Source organism: Bos mutus, chromosome 6, assembly GCF_027580195.1.
Source record: "Bos mutus isolate GX-2022 chromosome 6, NWIPB_WYAK_1.1, whole genome shotgun sequence".
Lineage (NCBI taxonomy): Eukaryota > Metazoa > Chordata > Mammalia > Artiodactyla > Bovidae > Bos > Bos mutus.
This window is the reverse complement of record NC_091622.1, coordinates 45,700,095-45,718,355: the sequence shown is the minus strand read 5'-3', so window position 1 is coordinate 45,718,355 and position 18,261 is coordinate 45,700,095. Positions and strand designations below refer to the sequence as shown.

At 39.8% G+C, this 18,261-nt stretch overlaps 1 protein-coding gene and 1 long non-coding RNA gene across 6 annotated transcripts in view; one reads left to right on the top strand and one right to left on the bottom strand.

Moving 5' to 3' along the window:
- The window catches only part of LOC138988221 (uncharacterized), a 34,232-nt gene extending 17,505 nt beyond the window's left edge, over positions 1–16,727 (top strand). For 4 of the 5 annotated variants that reach the window (XR_011464500.1, XR_011464503.1, XR_011464502.1 and 1 more), the window contains one exon: positions 7,628–9,615. This is a non-coding gene — a long non-coding RNA (uncharacterized lncRNA). Of the gene's footprint in view, positions 1–7,627; positions 9,616–16,557 lie in introns of those variants that run through there. The other variant, XR_011464501.1, reaches the window with a different exon arrangement.
- The window catches only part of RBPJ (recombination signal binding protein for immunoglobulin kappa J region), a 241,823-nt gene that overhangs the window by 131,585 nt on the left and 91,977 nt on the right, over positions 1–18,261 (bottom strand). The gene's annotated exons all lie outside the window — the stretch shown is intronic.

The window sequence follows — 18,261 nt, the reverse complement described above, 5'->3', positions numbered from 1 at the left end:
TTTTCCTGACTTGGTGACATTTTTTGGTGTTGATCTTTGTTGTTCTCCCCATGATGCCCTCCCACCCTGCATCGGCCTCCACTGTTAATAATCACCTAACTAATGTGTTAAAGGAGAAGGAAATGGCAACCCACTCCAGTGTTCTTGCCTGGAGAATCCCAGGCCTCGTGGGCTGCCGTCTATGGGGTCGCACAGAGTCAGACATGACTGAAGCGACTTAGCAGCAATGTGTTAAAACAACAGACTTGTCAGGCATACTGCTTCAAACTTTCTAGTTTTATATAAGAAGTTCCTTTTTAATACCTCTATTTATTCTTCATTCACTGTAAAAGGCTTCGTTTCTTTTGGAGGCACACAACTAGTCTGGAGTTCAGCTTTGTCCATCTCATATAAATCCCCTATAGGGTTAGTAAAACTGCAACCCATAATCCCTTCTTTAAAAAAGTGCAGTGATTATTTGTGCTTATGTTAGTTCCAAATATTACAATAGTTTCTGGATTTTTGCCACATTCCTCTCTAGATAGTCATTTGGGAGACTTTGTTTATAATATGTGTTTTGAATGAAATTTAAAAATTCCAGGACCACAGGATGCAAGACCCAGTTGTGGGCTAAACTTAATTTTTGCATTTTTTTCAGAGAGGCCTTACTTAGATTACAACAATAGCAAACATTGAATAGAAAATGAGAGAAGGTATGTTTTCTCCAGGGATTAGTGTTTTAAAGAATATAAGAGAAAGCACGGTATTTCCAAGGATTAGGGAATGTTTTCAAAGCGGCCTGTAGCATTCAGTTGGTGGTTTAGGTAAATTAAAACATTAAGCTGTTTCATGGATATCAGAAGAAATGTTTTCTTCAGTGATTGTGCTAATTGTGATTTTAAAATCACAAACAAAACGTTACATTTTAAATAGCACCCCTCCCCCCAAAAAGTAGTTAAATTCTTCAGGATTTTTTTTTTTTTAACAATTTAAGGCAATGTTAAAAATATATAAGCTCCTCTGGGACTTTTTCCTTCTAATAAATTTTATTTTTTCCCCTCATAGTCTGCTTATTTTAGAAGCTGATGCTTATTAAAGAACCCTCAGATTTTTTGACCAAATGAATTGATTTTTTTTTAATGTAAATTAAGGTTTTTTGTATCTGATTACAGCTTCATGCAGTTTTTTAACTTTACAAAGTCTACCCTTTGTAAAGTTAAAAAACTTCATAACCTGGTGTGTCTGACTGTTCTTTGCTGTTCTTTTGCCTGTTACCCCTTGGATAGCTCCTTTTATTTTCCCCCTTAGGTTTTTTTTTTTTTTTTAACCTATTTTTAAACTTGTTATTTTGTATTGGACTATTAACAATGTTGTGATAGTTTCAGGTGGACAGCAAAGGATGTATCTATTCTCCCCCAAACTCCCCTCCCATCTAGGTTGCCAAGTAACATTGAGCAGAGTTCCCTATTCTATACAGTAGGATCTTGCTGTCATCCATTTTAAATATAGCAGCATGTACATGTTGATCCCAAGCTCCCTACCTGTTTCTTCTCCCCATACGTCTCCCTGGCAACCATAGTTTGTTCTCTAAGTCTGTGAGTCTGTTTGTAAGTTTATTTGTATCATTTCTTTTTAGATTCTGCATATAGGGGATGTCATACAATGTTTCTCCTTCTCTAATTTATTTCACTCAGTATAACAGTCTTTAGGTCCACTGAATATATCCTTTTACTCTCCTTTGCTTATAAAACAGAAAACAGTACCCACAATAGGCAACACCTGTAAGTTAAGGCCAGCATTCTCTTTCCATCTTCTCAGTGTCTATACACTGATGGATTTCTCCTCAAGATGTTTCAGTTTACATTCTCTCTATAAATCAATCTCTCTCACACACACACACTCACACACACATACACACCCCGCCCCCAGTGATTTCTATGACATAACCTTTCTGGAATTCTATAAACACAGGATATGCAACACGGGTTAACCACTCGTCTAGGAAAGAAAATAAGCAGACAGTTGCCCACAGAACACATCTTACGTTTAGGCTTCAATGTATGCCAAGAAAGTGATCCAACGAAGTGATCGCTTTGAGTCCCTGACTGAATAACATCAGGACCTTGAAAGTTCTATTGCTATTTTAAATGGATGTTGCTTGTTAAAGGAATGCTAGAATGAATTGTAGCCTCTGTATTAAGTTCTTTAATTGTTGACCTTGACTTCAGAGAGGGTGTGGTGGGTGAAAGTGAAAGCCGCTCAGTCATGTCTGACTCTTTGCCACCCCATGGACTCGTCCATGGAATTCTCCAGGCCAGAATACTGGAGTGGGTAGCCTTTCCCTTCTCCAGGGGATCTTCCCAACCCAGGGATTGAACCAGGTCTCCCACATTGCAGGCAGATTCTTTACCAACTGAGCCACAAGGGTGTGGTATGGTGGGTAGCCAACTTTATATTAGGTACAAAGGAAAATGTTTCGCTTAAGAGAAAATAGACTATAAATATTAATGTCACTGGCTAAAGTAAAAGCTTTTGTCATTCATCAAGGTAAAGAATAAGATATTAACAGTTCATATTTGACAACTTCCTTACAACATTTATGAAACATTAAGAAGAGCAAATGAGTAAGTAAATGCCCTAAGTATTGCCTTTTTCCCCTAAGCCACTAGGCTGATATTGAGTCTAGTGAATATTGCTCTAACACAGGGACAGCATCCACAACTTTATACTTAACAGCTGCATTCAACAGCAAAATTTTAGATCCACTTCTACTCCCAGCTACCTAGTGCTTTAAAAAAAAGAGCATTGTTAGAAGTGGGGTAGGTAGGAATGTGACTAATAGTCTTGTGTTCCTGTAATTATAGCAGAGATCACTGTGCAACATTTGCAACTTTTCTATTCTGCTGAAGCAATGACATTAGGAAGTGATGCTTCTACTGGTTATGACAGAAAACTGCCATTTCAAGGAGTCAAATTATTTCCTCTAAGCTCCACTTAAGACAGATTCAACAAAAGACTCTTCAGTGGAGGCAGAAAGAACACTTTCACTCCCCTGCACCCTGATGGACTCATAGGCTCATTAATTCAGGAGCTATCACAGCAGTTTAAAGTGCGAAGAACCTGTTTTCACAATTCCTGGTATCAAATAAGCATCACAACACTGAAGTGATTTACTGTGGCTCAGATAGTAAAGAATCCACCTGCAGTGCAGGTGACCTGGGTTCAATCCCTGGGTCAGGAAGATCCCCTGGAGGAGGGCATGGCAACCCACTCCAATATCCTTGCCTGGAGAATCCTCATGGCCAGAGGAGCCTAGCGGACTACAGTCCATGGGGTCCCAATGAGTTGGACATGACTGAGAGACCAAACACAACACATAAAATTATACAATTTCTAATTTTACCCCGGGGGTAATCTACAGCATCATGATCCGAATGTGAACTCAGCAGAAGGGCTCAGATTGTGGAGGCAGGGCATTCCTTAGGAGGCTTCTCTGCCTTCAGAGATCCTTAAATTAATAAATTTTTGGACAAGCAGGGGCCAAAGTGGTGAAGATTCAAAAAACCATGGCCATTTCTTTGAGCCCCAAATCAGCCCTCTGATTGATTCTTCAGTGCAGCAAGGCCATCAGAGAAGGAAGGGACCTCCAGCAATCTTGTGTTTTTCACAGGACTGATTCTGGGGATGGAAGGTAGTGGGGTATTGTAGGGTCAAGTGGGAATCATTCTGTCTTTTACCTCTCCGACTGCAATCAGCATTTTCCTCTCACTCCCATCTCGTCCGTGTTCTAGCCCTGCACTTCAGCACATCAGAGCCAGCTCTCTGCTTTCTAAAGACAACTAGCCAAGTAAAGCAATTCGTACTATGAACAGGAGAGAAGAATCATTCCTCTTCCCCACACACGTGCGCACAAGTGCCGCACACATGCACACATACACATACTCACACCCATTCTTCCTGGATAGCAGCCATACTTGTCTCACCCAACAAAGTTATTCTGCTGGAGGAAATGTAAGCCTAATGGAAAAGGAGAAAGATGACTGTGTCATTTTTCTATTTAAATATTTTCAATTATTTACAGCACTTCATCTCCAAGCCCAAAGACATGACTAGAAGGGATTGTTACCGAGTTCCAACTTGCTCTGCTCGCTGCATGACAGGCCAATGAATCCAAGAAATGAGGTGTGAAGGCAAGAAAGAGACTTCAATCAGGGAGCCGGCAGACTGAGAAAATGGCAGGCTAGCACCTCAAAATAACCATCTTATTGGGGGTCTGGATGCCAGATTCTTTTATAGACCAGAGAGAAAGAAGCAATGAGGAACTAAAGTCAAAAGACAGAGTAGAGAGGGAAACACAGTGGGGAAATAAAGTGAAAGAGTCTTCAGTCTTGCAAAACATCTGCAAAGGAATAACCAGCCTTTGGAAAGGGGGTGTTAATCTCTTCTATTCACAGGTGGGCAGGGACAAACTCTTCTCTGAGCTGAACAAAGGCACTTTGGTTTACAGTCAAGCAGAGGGGCAGGATCCTCCAAGCAAGCCATTGAGTATAATTATAATAATAAAAGCAATGAAAAGCAAGTCAAAGAAAGTTTCCAACATGGAGTCAGAATTGGCTTCCTTCCTGCAACAGCATCATTGCTAGAAAGGGCAAAGCCTGGTGAACAGGGCAGCTCTCAGCTCGGTACTCAGTGTTTCATCCTTGAGTCCTCTATTTTCATCATCAGCCCTATCTAATCCATTGGCAAGTCCTTTTGGTTCTGTCCTCAAACTATGTCCCAAATCTAATAATTTTTACCACATCTCCAATTACATCCCAGTACAGGGCACCATCACCTCTGTCTAGGTACCTGCATTACCTTCCCACCTTCTCCCTACTTCTACTCTACCCCTACCTCCTACAATCCATTCTCTGTTGAATATCCAGAGTGATCTCTTAAAAATGTAAATCATGGGGAATTCCCAGGCCTAAGTCCCAGTGTTTAGGACTCTGCACTTCCACTGCTGGGAGACTGGGTTTGATCCCTGGTTGGGGAACTAAGATCCCCACGAAGCCTTGTAGTGCAGCCAAAAAACAAAAATGAAAATCCCCCCAAAAGCATAGACTATGTTACTTTTAAATTTAAAATTTTCTATATACAGTTCTGTTATTTTTATTAATTCTCAAGCATTTTATCATCACAATTCATATTGAAAATCATTGAACAACAAATCACTGTCTTACAGTGAACAAAAAGCTGGGAGCTGAGGGCACCACCTTCTAGAGGCAAGAGAAAGGGTGGGTGGTCAAAGGGAGGAAAGCTAGCAGAGCCCTGAGGGCCTGCAGTCAAGGAAGAAATGATGAGGCTGCGAGCTGACTTGGGCCTGAGGAGGAGTCTGGGCTAAACAGCAGAGGACCTCTAACTGGCCTGTGAGGCTCTAGAGCATGTGGCTTCTACCCACCTCTCCAGCCTTCCACCCCACTCTCACTCCCTTCCCCACGTCCTGTGCTCCAGCTGTATTCAAATGTCTTTCCTTCCCCAGTGCAGGAAAACAGCCTTGCTTTGCCTTTTCTCTCTGTAGAAGGACTTCACCAACTTTTCTTCCTGGTAAATATTAATTCAGTTCATACAATCCCCTAATAGATTTCCTCCACCACAATTGACGTTCTTAATTTTCCCCCTTGCCCTGAAGTTTGTACAATTGTGAAGCCTATTCTTTGACTCTAAATGACAACTTTGTAATAGTATCTTCCAGTAGTTTTCCAACTTTTGAAGTTTTCTATGTGCCATGAAAATTAATACTTAACAATTCTATTTGATGTAAAAAAGGGATTATGCTGAACAATGTCCAGTTGAATTGGAAAAGCAATGCAATCTGCATTGTTAACGGTAATGAAGATGTTAACTAATGGACCAGAAAAGCATCTAAATTTACTAGACATTCTGACAGATAGCTTCTCTATTCTGATTGCCTCCTTTTCTGGACTCTGAATCATCACAAAAAGAGTAACACTCATTTCTCCGTACTCTTTCCATGTACATTAATTTTTTCTCTTTGCAACACTTCTCAGCAAAATATTATAGAAATATACATAATAAAAAGACAGCAAAATCTTATAAGTAAACATTGATTTGCTCAGGGCTTGTAAACAGTGTTCAGAGAGAATGCTTTTTATTTTAAAACGAAGGATTATTTACTTTTTTATCTACTTCCTGGAAGGAACCAACTGGTTTAGATAAAGTCTATTAATTTTTATGTATTTCATTCACATTCTATTCTGGAAGAAGGATTCCCACTAGTAAATAGAAACATTTATAAGTATTATAATATCTAAATAAAAGTATACTAAGTTGTTTACTTTAGAGTGACTATTACGGTGTAGTTTTCAGCTCACTGGCGAAATCCTGGCAGAAAGCACATTATTTACTGAAGCTAAACTTGAGTTCTTTCATGGCAGGACTGGACAGCTGCTTGCACCTGCCTGAACTTTTTTTCAGGCTAAAGTTATCTATTCCAGAATCCTGTGTCATGCAGTATAAAGCTTTGGTTTCAGTCAGTCACTCACACAGGAGCTTGGATATACTTGAAATTCCTTTTGCGGGAAAAAATTGGCCTAGGCTTTTGGCAACATTGCTTCTCACACCCAGGCCAAAGTGGGCTGGCTCCTCTGTGGGGACAAGAATGCATATTGGTATCTCACCCTTAAAGTCACAGAAAAATGTGAACCAAATTTATTGCCATTTTGCATTTTGGCCCCCAAAGAATTCATGTAATCCAACTTCCTTATTTTACCTTTTTCTGTAACTTTATGTTAGCGTTCCTTATTCCTTATAGCTAAAGCCCCTAGTATAATTGACAGTATAGAACATTTGTATTATAGGTGCCTGGCAGAGGATGTCAAGGCAAAGAAATAAGATTTAGCAGGTCATTCAAGCACTCTCACTTATAATTCCTGGCACTTTGCACAGTCCAGCAGACAGAGCAACCATCTATTTATGTGTATTCTCCAGGTTCCGTTCTTAATTTCATAAAGGAATTAGAGGGCAATGTGCCTGAGCCATATTTTCCTTAGCCTCTTGCTCAAATATATTCACCAAGTTAAAACTGAGGTAGGTCCACTATGTATATACACAGTGTTGAAATGAGAGTATTTTCTATACAAACACAATTGAAGATACTGAGATACTGACCACAGTGTCAAGTGGCCTTTTCTCTGCACAGATCCATGTGATAAATTCCTTCTTGAATTTAGTTTCAGGCAGGGATAACTTGTGTGCTTGCTCCTGTCAAAGTGAAACCCCAGTCGCCTATTATGTTTCTCTTTTCACCTTTGCTGCCAGAAAAATGTGAACCAAACTTATTGCCAAGTGTAATGTGGTCAACTCTGGTACCTAGAGCTATTTACTTCTCCTGCTTGGTGTCTAAATATTTATAAACTGCCTCAAGTAATTTTAAAAGTATTTAAGTTGACAATAGATATTGGAATTAATAAAATGGGTAAAAAAATTAGTAGGCAGTAAGGAACAGTCAAACTTGCTAGTGACTTGTCTTTGCAAAAGGCTTTTTGTCAATTTTCCCTTTTAAAGGGGAGTGAAAAGATCCTTGTGTTTTGTGTCATAAAACCTGGTGGGTTTTTGTTGTTTGTTTGTTTGTTTGTTTGTTTTTCAGGTCATGCAGCATGTGGGATCTTAGTTCCCTGACCAGGAGTCGAACCCATGCCCCCTGCATTGGGAGTGCGGCATCATAACCACTGGACCAAGAGAAAAGTCCCAAAACTTGATTTCAATTCCCAGCTATACAACTCACTTGCTAAGTAACCTTATAAAAGTCACCTAGCCTTCATTTCCTCATTGCTAAATGGGGATATTTATATTGTTAGTCCCCTAGGTTGTTGTGACATCCACATGAGAAAACATGGTGGGGAGATGCTTTCAAAACAGTGAGTCCCTCTAGAAATGTTCATTGTTGAAACTTCCCTACTGTGTCTTGTGTGCTGACCCACTCTGCTTTAACCAGCACATGATATTTGTGTGAGTTTTAAAATAAATTCACAAATTCATAAATAAATTCACAAGTTTGTTGATACTCCTCCTTTTAAGAGGTCAAGTCTCATTTCTCTCCCCTAAGATCATGTGCTGTATTTAGTAACTTGTTTCTAGCAGATAGAGTGTGGCAGACATGACAGTGTGATTTGTGAGATCAAGTCATTAAAAGCATTGTGGCTTCGTCCTTGCTCTCATGCTTAGATTGCTCATTTACGAGTGAAGCCAACTGCCAAGTCCCGAGGACGCTCAAGCACCCCGACAGAGAGGTCCATGTGATGAGCGCATTAAGTCTCTTGTCAAGAGTCCTGTGAGTGTGCCCTCTTGGAAATAGAGCCTTCAGCCCCAGTTAAGCTTTCAGAAGACTGTACCCTCAAACAATTTAACTACAAACTCCTGAGCGATTCTAATTCAGGACCACACAGCTAAGCTACTCTTGGGTTCCTGGCCCTCAGAAACTCAGTGGGAGAATAAATATGTATTCTTGCTTCAAGTCCCTAAGTGAAAGTGAAAGTCACTCAGTTTTGTCTGACTCTTTGCGACCCCATGGACTAGTCCATAGAATTCTCCAGGCCGGAATACTGGAGTGGGTAGCTGTTCCCTTCCCCAGGGGTCTTCCCAACGCAGGAATCAAACGTAGGTCTCCTGCATTGCAGGCAAATTCTTTACCAGCTGAGCCACCAGGGAAGCCCAAGTCCCTAAGTTTGTGGGTAATTTGTTATATAGCAATAGATAACCAATAAAATGTCCACAGTTACCTATCCATCCTCCTGGAAAACACTGCTGAGGACCAGTAGCAGACCTTACTCTTCCCCGATGTTCTTCAAGGAAATTCTAGTGGCCCAATATTTTAGAATCATTGTATTGGAAATCACCTCAGAGCCATGTGGTGCAGATTTTTCATTTTGCAGAGAGAAAACTGTGAAGCAGAGAGGCAAAATGAGATATTCAAGGATATTTAAATGAATGGCAAAATTAGGACTAGACCCTTCTCTAGTCTTCTTCCATTTTATGTCATCTTTTCCTTTCTTTTCTTAGTAATCTAAAAAATGTCTATTTTTGAGCAGAGATCTAAGAAGAATGGAATGGTTCAAAATTGATACTCATTTCCCCCTACTATACCATGCTATCTTTCCTTTGCTTTTTTCACCTGAAAACATGCCAACTAGGGCTTCCCTGATGGTCCAGTGGTTAAGACTCCGCGTTCCACTCCAGAGGGAGCAGGTTCATCATCCCTAGCCAGGGAAGTTCCACATGCCACACTGTGTGGCCAAAAAGAAAAGTGAAAAACACGCCAACTAGTAGTTTTTAGTGCACAACATCATTTTGCAAAAGAAAGAGTGCTCCCTAGAGAAGGAAATTGAAAACTGAAGAAATGTCAGTGTGAACACTTGCTGTTTGTAAGATACTGTACAGAATCAAAGAAGATTAAGTCCAAATTCCAGCACTTACGGTCCTTACAATTTGGTAGGAACAGTGTGTTCTGAGCACAGCCAGAACAGTGAATTATGGGATATTGGAAGACAGAGAGATCACGTGTGAGACAGAAAAATAATGTTTAGTTAAGAGCCCACAGCATATGCTCTATAATCACATTCCCACAGTGATGTCTAAAGTCAGTCTGTGAAATTAAAATGCTAAGATGAAAAAACATATTTAAAAAATTTTTTTATAATAAACTCTGTTTTTAAAAAAATTGAAATATAGTTGATTTATAATGTTGTGTTAGTTTCTGCTCTGTAGCAAAGTAAATCAGTTATGTATATGTATACATTCTTTTTCATTATAGTTTATCCCAGGATACTGAATGTAGTTTCCTGTGCTACACAGTAGGACCTTGCTTTTCCATTCTATGTATAATAGTTTGCTTCTGCTAATGCCAAACTCCTAATCTATCCTTCCCCCACCTTCCCGTGACTCTCCTTGCCAACGACAAGTCTGTTCTGCTGCATCTGTTTCTCTTTTGTAGATAGGTTCAATTGTGTACTATTTTGGATTCCACATTTAAGTCCTCTCACATGGTATTTATCTTTCTCTTTCTGACTAATTTCACTTAATAAAACAATCTCTAGGTCCATCCACATTGCTGCAAATGGCATTATTTCATTCTCTTTTATAACTGAATAGTATGCCGTTGTATATGTGTACCATATCTTCTATATTCATTCATCTGTCAGTGGACATTTTGGTGGCTTCCATGTTTTGGCTATTGTGAATAGTGCAACTACGCAAATGAGAGTGCATGTATTTTTTTGAATTGTAGTTTTGTCCAGATATATACCCAGGAATGGGATTGCTGGCTCATATGGCAACTCTATTTTTAGTTTTTTGAGGAACCTCCATACTGTTTTCCATAGTGGCTACACCAGCTTACATAGAATAAATTCTAAAATGGACTGTCAGTGGGTAATTGTATTCATGGATTCAACAAACTACTCTTTAACAGCAGAGGCTACTCTAGGCTCTGGGTATACACATAGTATTTTATATTCAGACAGAGATGGTTCTAGAATTTCTATGTACGAGAGGATTAAGGAGGCAGCAATTTGGCTGGAAGATGGTGCTTGGGATTTTCCTGGGATTTGCATTAGGTAAAATGCTATTTTTACAATGGGGTTTAGTGAGGGATTCAGAGTTGATGGCAGTCAGGACTCTTGGAGCCACTACTACATACAGTATTTAATACATGTACTATAGATAACAGTGCTTTTCTTTGGCACCAAATCATATCCGTCTCCTGTCTCTCACATTCTCTCCTTGCAGACTGTGGAAAGAACAAGGCTGTAATTATTTGCTAAAATTTCAAGGCAGAGAGATCTTGAAGCAAACTCTCTGAAATGATTTTGGGGCTTTTACTACAGCTACTTACATAGATGGGGCTTCCTTGAGTCACATGGGTTCAATCCCTGAGTCGGGAAGATCTGTTGGAGAAGGAAATGGCAACCCATTGCAGTAGTCTTGCCTGGAAAATCCCATGGACAGAGGAGCCTGGTAGGCTACAGTCCATGGGGTCACAGAGAGTCAGACACGACTGAGGGACTTCACTTCACTTCACCAGGAACTAAAGCACCACCATAGCAGTGGTGGAGGTGTGCAAGTTTAGAACAGTTGTCTAGGGGAAATTCCCTGGCAGCTCAGTAGTTAGGACTCCATGTTTCTACTACAGGGGGCATGGGTTCTATCCCTGGTCAGGGAACTAAGATCCAGCGAGTCTTGTGGCAAGGCAAAAAAACAAAACAGCAGTTATCTTGGGGTGGGGATACTATGCAGAAATGTCTTGCTAGAGTCTGGTCACTGAGATACATATTTGAAGAAATATTTAAGCTTAACTTGTTCTAGGGATGAAGGACACTCTGTTCCCATCCCAAATAAAACAAAAAAAATGATTTGATATAAACCGGATATAATGCTTTGTGGTACTCTCAACTTGGTAATGCCAGTTTCTAACAAAATAGTTTTTACTCAATTGCAAGACCAAAATTTATTTCCACTCAGTGTGAAATTGGTGGCTGAAGAATCTTAGTTACAGTAAGGGGTTAGTAAACAGAAGACAACCTTCACAAACAGACAACGTGACTGTTAAGGAAATACATTATAGTATGTCCTGATGAATAAGTATGGAGTCAGTTATCCTGTGTGTTGTAATCTTTTTTCTCTTCAACACTTGTTTCTCATTTGGGGATTTGTAAGTAGCATAACATATCACAGTAAAGTAAGTATTATTAAAAAGAACTTTCCAGTTTGAGAGTTGTTTTGGTAATAATCGTTACCATACAGTAATATCGGACACGACTGAAGTGACTTAGCAGCAGCAGCAGCAGCATACAGTAATAATCATTGCTATGCTATGGTAATAATCATTACCATATTTAATCTTGTAATTTGGATATATTGATTAATTTGGGTATTATGAGACAAAGAAGACTTAGGGGTTAGGTGACCTGCACAATATCATTTACCTCTAACTTGAATCTTCTGGAAATCTTAGCAAACCACAAAAAAATCACTATCTTTAAAAGTTTGTTTATGTGCATTCATCAGGAAAGAAGAGGAAATCAATAGCTTCTGACCCCTCTTGCTTTAGAAAATCCCAAAAGATATCTTTATTTTAAAACTCAGAGTCTACACTTGAAAAACAAAGGGGCAATATTTTCCTGGTCTCAGCTAAATATTTTCTTCTATTATAATATCAAACTATTAAGGAATAGATCAAACAAATTTAATATGTTATCATTTAAATTTCTTGGATGCTTATTTGAATATGAAATGTATTATTCAAGTCTCCCTTTCTCACTCTTGCACCAGTTTATATATTTATTTAGTTTTCTCAGATGATTTTGGTTTATGTTTTCATATTTAATTCAAAACTGTAAATTAAAATTCAAGTTCTATCTCATAGTACCCTGGGATTTTAGCACAATATTGGCAATTTATCCCGAAAGAAAGAAACACATGGGACATGGACATGTTTTTTTTCAAGGATTTCTTTCTCTTGGTGTCCTGATCCTGCTGTCCATAGCAGAATTCCTCTTTAGATGATTCATAGGCAAGATTTACATTGGCAAAAAGAAAAGGAGGATTAAGAATGAAGGGAATTATTTACTTCTCATAAATCCCTTGAGAATTTGATAAAACTATGACCTTCTCCCTAGATAAACACATACACATCATGTTTGCATGAAAATTGGGGGTGGGGATGGTCCTCTTGGATCTAAATAATTTGGAAAGGATGAACCACTTTCTTTCAAAGAGCTCAGTAACTCAGAAAAGGAAGATTAAATTAGAACAAAAGGATTTTAAGAAATAACTTTCTAAGACCAAGACCAAAAAAGGTTAAATTAGCATAACTCTTGTTCAGACATTAAGAAATTAGAAGTCTGTGTGCTGTGCTTAGTTACTCAGTTGTGTCTGACTCTTTGCAACCCCACTGACTGTAGCCCTCCAGGCTCCTCTGTTCCTGGGAATTCTTTAGGCAAGAATACTGGAGTGGGTTGCCATGCCTTCCTCCAGGGAATCTTCCCAACCCAGGGATCGAACCCAGGTCTCCCATATTGCAGGTAGATTGTTTACCATCTGAGCCAGAAGACTAGTGTCTACTATTTACATGTAGGGCTTCCCTGATGACTCAGCTGGTAAAGAATCCACTGGCAATGCAGGAGACCTGGGGTGAATGCCTTGGTGGGGAAGATTCCCTGGAGAAGGGAGTGGCTACTCATTCCAGTGTTCTTGCCATGGAGAATCCCATGGACAGAGGCCTGGAGGGCTTCATGGGTTCAAAAAGAGTCAGATATGACTAAGTACACACACATTTACATGTAACTGGTTGAAGATGGGAATAGAGTTACTGGATATTTCCATCTTTTGGATTTGCCTATTCTGAAGATAAATATATACCTTATATTATTTTTTCATTGGCTGCTAAAAGCAACCCACAGAATATAAATGTTTTTCAAACACTAAATATTTTATAATTATAACAATAAATCAGAATTTTAAAGATGATGTAGTAGAGTGGTTCCAAAAAACATTTTTTAAGCAATGGGACTCTCAACAGTATCCTAAAATATGACAGACTAAAATGACCTTTTTAACATAAACTGTTTTTGCATGTTAAAATTAAAACTCCTCCTTACAATACCATTTCCAAGAAGCTGGTTTTGTTTAACACAGAAATAGGACCTAAAGGAAAACTGTTACAGTCTCATCATCCAATGTGTTTCTGCATTTAGGTTTAGTTAATAAATATATAAAAAAAATTCTGATTTGGATATAAATGTAGTTGCAAATGGCAACAGTTTTTATAAACAGTTACCTTTTGATCTCATGATGTTCTCCAAATAAAGACAGGAGAAGAAACTTCATTTAACAGATAACATATGGAAAGTCTATAATTTATGAAAACTTAGTATATAACTTTAATCTGAGTGTACATTTGCTTTAAAATTTCTTTAATTGTAATGAAATATATATAACATAAAATTTGCCATTTTAATTTTTAAGTGTACAATTCAGGGGCTTATGTTGTACAACCATTACCATTATCTAGAACTTTTCATTATTTAAAGCCATGTGCTTTTTTTTTTTTAATTTTCCAGTTCACTTTCTAAATTAACTTATTCTACTGCCCTCCTTTAGGAAGATTCACATTAGAAAGATGCACCTGTCAGTTCATTTAATTCACATCATTAATGGGAAAGAGCTGTTTGTAGAGCTGGAGAAGGCAATGGCATCCCACTCCAGTACTCTTGCCTGGAAAATCCCATGGACGGAGGAGCCTGGTAGGCTGCAGTCCATGGGGTCGCTAAGAGTCAGACACAACTGAACGACTTCACTTTCACTTTTCACTTTCATGCATTGGAGAAGGAAATGGCAACCCGCTCCAGTGTTCTTGCCTGGAGAATCCCAGGGACGGGGGAGCCTGGTGGGCTGCCATCTATAGGGTCGCACAGAGTCGGACACGACTGAATCCACTTAGCAGCAGCAGCTGCAGCTGTTTGTAGAGCATTGAAAATACTGAGAACAGGAACTCCTCACATGCATTTTACATTCCCTCTCCTTCCCCATCCCATTCTTGTATGACAGCTAGTGCAGAGCAGGACTCCCCAGGGAGACTGCTCCAAGTTGGGGCCACTCTGACCACAGTCGCCTAACTAGAGTGAAGGTGAAGCAGTGAACTGGGCCTCTGGAAAATGCCTTGTCTGGCATTAATCAAACCATTTGCTTTTAATAATCAATTTAAACAGTGAAAAATGAAATTTGAATAAAATGTTTGCAGTTTGCAGTTTGAAACTGCAAAAGCACTTTCACAGAGCAGTTTAAAAAGTATGGTCCACCCAGTTATCTGAGACACAGAGGGTGGGCTGGTCTCGACAGTTGCCACTGTTCATAGTACAGCCAGGGCAGGAATGGCACTCTCCCGGCCACCCAATGGTGCTGATTTTTCTCTTCTACCTTCCATCCCTAGGAGCAAAACAGCCCTTTATGATTCTAGTCCTTAAAAGACACTTTCAGCTCCACTCCCCAGAACCTCTTCACCTCTCTACCTGAAAATGAGAAGTTCAAGTGTGGCATGCAAACACCTGCAATCTTCTTAGGAGGTTTTTACTGAAATTCATCACCACTTGTCTAGTCTGGTCTTAGAAGCATCCTGAATTAAAAGCAAGTCTAAGCGACTCCAGGAATTGAGATAAACATTTCAAATATTTTTTGCAGAATAGCCTGTTGTGCAGGATGTGTCTTCTCTAAGTGGCCCCTCTGTTTACTGCTAGGCTCAGACCACCATCCCCCTTCGTCCCACCCATCTTTCTGTTCAGTCGGGCTTAATTTAGTGATATTTATTAAGAACTACCAGGTAGGACAGATATTCATCACAAATAGTTAATATTTATTGAGCACCTACTGTGTGCCAGGAAATTTTGTATCTATTTGTAAATTCGTCTTGGCATTCTAGATTGCCTACATATATATTTGTTCTGCAGATTTTCTTTGAACTGGTTTTAACATATTTTCTGGTTTTCCCTTATAATTTAACAAGTTAAAGTCTTTAGCACCTATTCATTTTGTTTTTGTCGGGGTTTTATCATTTGGAAAATTATATTTTAGCACCTTATTTTTAGATGAAAATTGAAGGTGAATGTGAAGCACACATAATAAATTAACTAGAAAACCAAGGGAAGCAAAGAGAAGATAAAGGGGAAAAATCACTGAAGAGGTCCTAATTAGAATGTCAAAACCTTGGCATTCTCCATCACAATACTATATGCACTGCTTAAAACATAGTAGGTGCTCAAGAAATATTCAGCAAAGATGCTAGCTTGGAAAACAAGATATATATATGTATATGTGTATATATATATATGAAATAAGCACACATATAGGAAATAGGCAGCAAGTAGGAAAAAGAACATGAAGATATCACGTACAAATAACTTGTAAAGATGACATGGATGCTGAGTCCAATTTTTAATAGCATGACAGAAGCCTATGGGGAAAAGTAATACATTTAAAAACCCTAATCCTGCCAGCAAAATCCTTCCTCTGGGCTTTTGGGACTAGAGAGGGTCAGGAGAACATTTCTCTCAGGGAAAAATGTGAGCCCACACATACAAGCCAAGTCTCTCCCTTCGGCTGACATATACCGTCTTTTCCTCTATCACTGCCATTCTGGGTAGTTTTAAATCCTGCAGGAGATGAACCACCACCCTCTGCTTCTGTAGGGCTGTTGTGCCCATCACATCATGTCCCTCACAGATGAGCTTTTCTGTAGCGCTGCCCCTGTTGTCTTGGGCCCCTACAGCTTGGCCAGGCTGGCACTCACACAGCTCTCAGGGGTAACCCACAAGGACCACGCACTGGAAAACCCAGGCCCTCAGGTTTGTAGACTAGTTCCAAGCCCAAGAGAGGAGAGAGGCTACTGTCCGGTGGTACAGGGGGTGGAGTGGAGATTCCTAAATCATTAACTAAGGAATTCCATCAACATTGGATTTGTTCATGAGTGCTAATGTTACAGAGGGGGGTCAGAGCCCAATTTTCACAAGTTTGTCTTTTTTCACTTAGAATCATGTGGCCCAATGATCTGTTTCAGCCAAGATACAGAATACCATCTAGCCAAAAGAAACAGAATAATTTCGAAAGCGATTCTACAGGTTGAAGAAGGAAGATATTTGAATCTGCCCTTGCCGCAAGGGGCACAGAAAGATGTCTTTGCTAAATAGCCGTCTCCAAAGATAAAGGGACACTAAGCCTAACACTTGAAGTTTGCCTGTTTAAAGCTTTTTCTTAACACAGTGTGTGCTCGATTAAAGATCACACAATCAAAACCATTGTTGTATGTCTGATGTCTTGGTGAAGCAAGGACTTGTTTATACTTTTCTCTCCCGTTTAAATGATTCAAAGGGTTTCATATACAGCATTTAACCAGCAAACCCAGGAAAATGGAAAAGTAATTGACAGAGACAGCATTCCAGTGGGTTAACAGCAAAGCAAGTACAAGCCTAGAGCCTGAGGCCACTTTAGATTTTTCATAGATTGCATGTTAATAGACTTCTGTGGATTCACCAGAACACGTAGCAGCCACCCTCACATCCAGCGTGCCTCGACCATGGAAGATCCCTCAGCCCCCAGAGCTCATCTCTCTTGTTTTTTAGTTGCTAAATCGAGTCTGACTCTTCATGACCCCATGGACTGTAGCCTGCCAGACTTCTCTGTCCATGGGATTTCCCAGGCAAGAATAGTGGAGTGGGTTGCCATTTTCTTCTCCAGGGGATCTTCCAACCCAGGAACTGAACCCACCTCTCCTGCTTGGCAGACAAATTTTTTATACCACTGAGCCACCTGGGAAGCCCCAGAGCTCATCTAGCATGCTCTAATTTCCAAAGCTTGGCTTTAGTCACTTAGGAAAAGAAGGCACTTTAAATTCACTGCAGCTTCAAAATTAGCATGTCACTTTTAATCTCTCTCTTGGGCCATGAAAATGATATGGTTTGGGGAAGCGGTGACAACTGTGACTTGTCAAGACACCTCCTGCCCCGGTGGTTTTTCTTCAGGCCACCAACTTGACATGTTACCTAACCACACAGCAAGTCATGAAGTTGGGAGGTGTAAGCAGAATTATAAAATGCCAGGTCCCACCATTTTATTTTCTTTATTGGGAAACAGGTACCTACAGAGATTCAGAGCCTTGCCTAAAGCTACTGAGGTGGGATTTGAATCCAGTCACAGTGCACTTTACTGAATTAGGATTACCAGTCTTTGTCTAATTACCAGCCTTTGTCTAGAACAGGTGTCAGGGAACCAACAGCAGCGCAGGGGAAAGAGCACCTATAAAGTCAGCATGGAAACTTTCTGTGCCTACACTTACTTGATCATTTATGTCTTATCAACAGGGACATCTAATCACTAGTAGTCACTATAAGCATTCAGGGACAAAGTAGGCAGCTCTCCATCACTTAAATGCTATCTTCCTCTATGCCTTCTCATCCTTGCCCACCTGCCTGGGTATTCTAGATTCTCCCTGATCCAAAATTATACCTTCCCATATCTTCTTTCTGGTTCCAGAAATTCCTCAAATCCATTCACTCTTCAGTACATACTTACTGAGCACCTCCTGTGATATACCAGGCACTGTTCTAGGTGCCAGGGGTGGAGTGGTGAACAAAGTAGCCCAAATTATTGCACCCTGGGGTTTCTGTCCCAGAGGCTAAGAGTGGGAATGTGTGAGAGAGTGAAGCAGGTGGCAGAAGATAGGAGAAAACTAAAGTG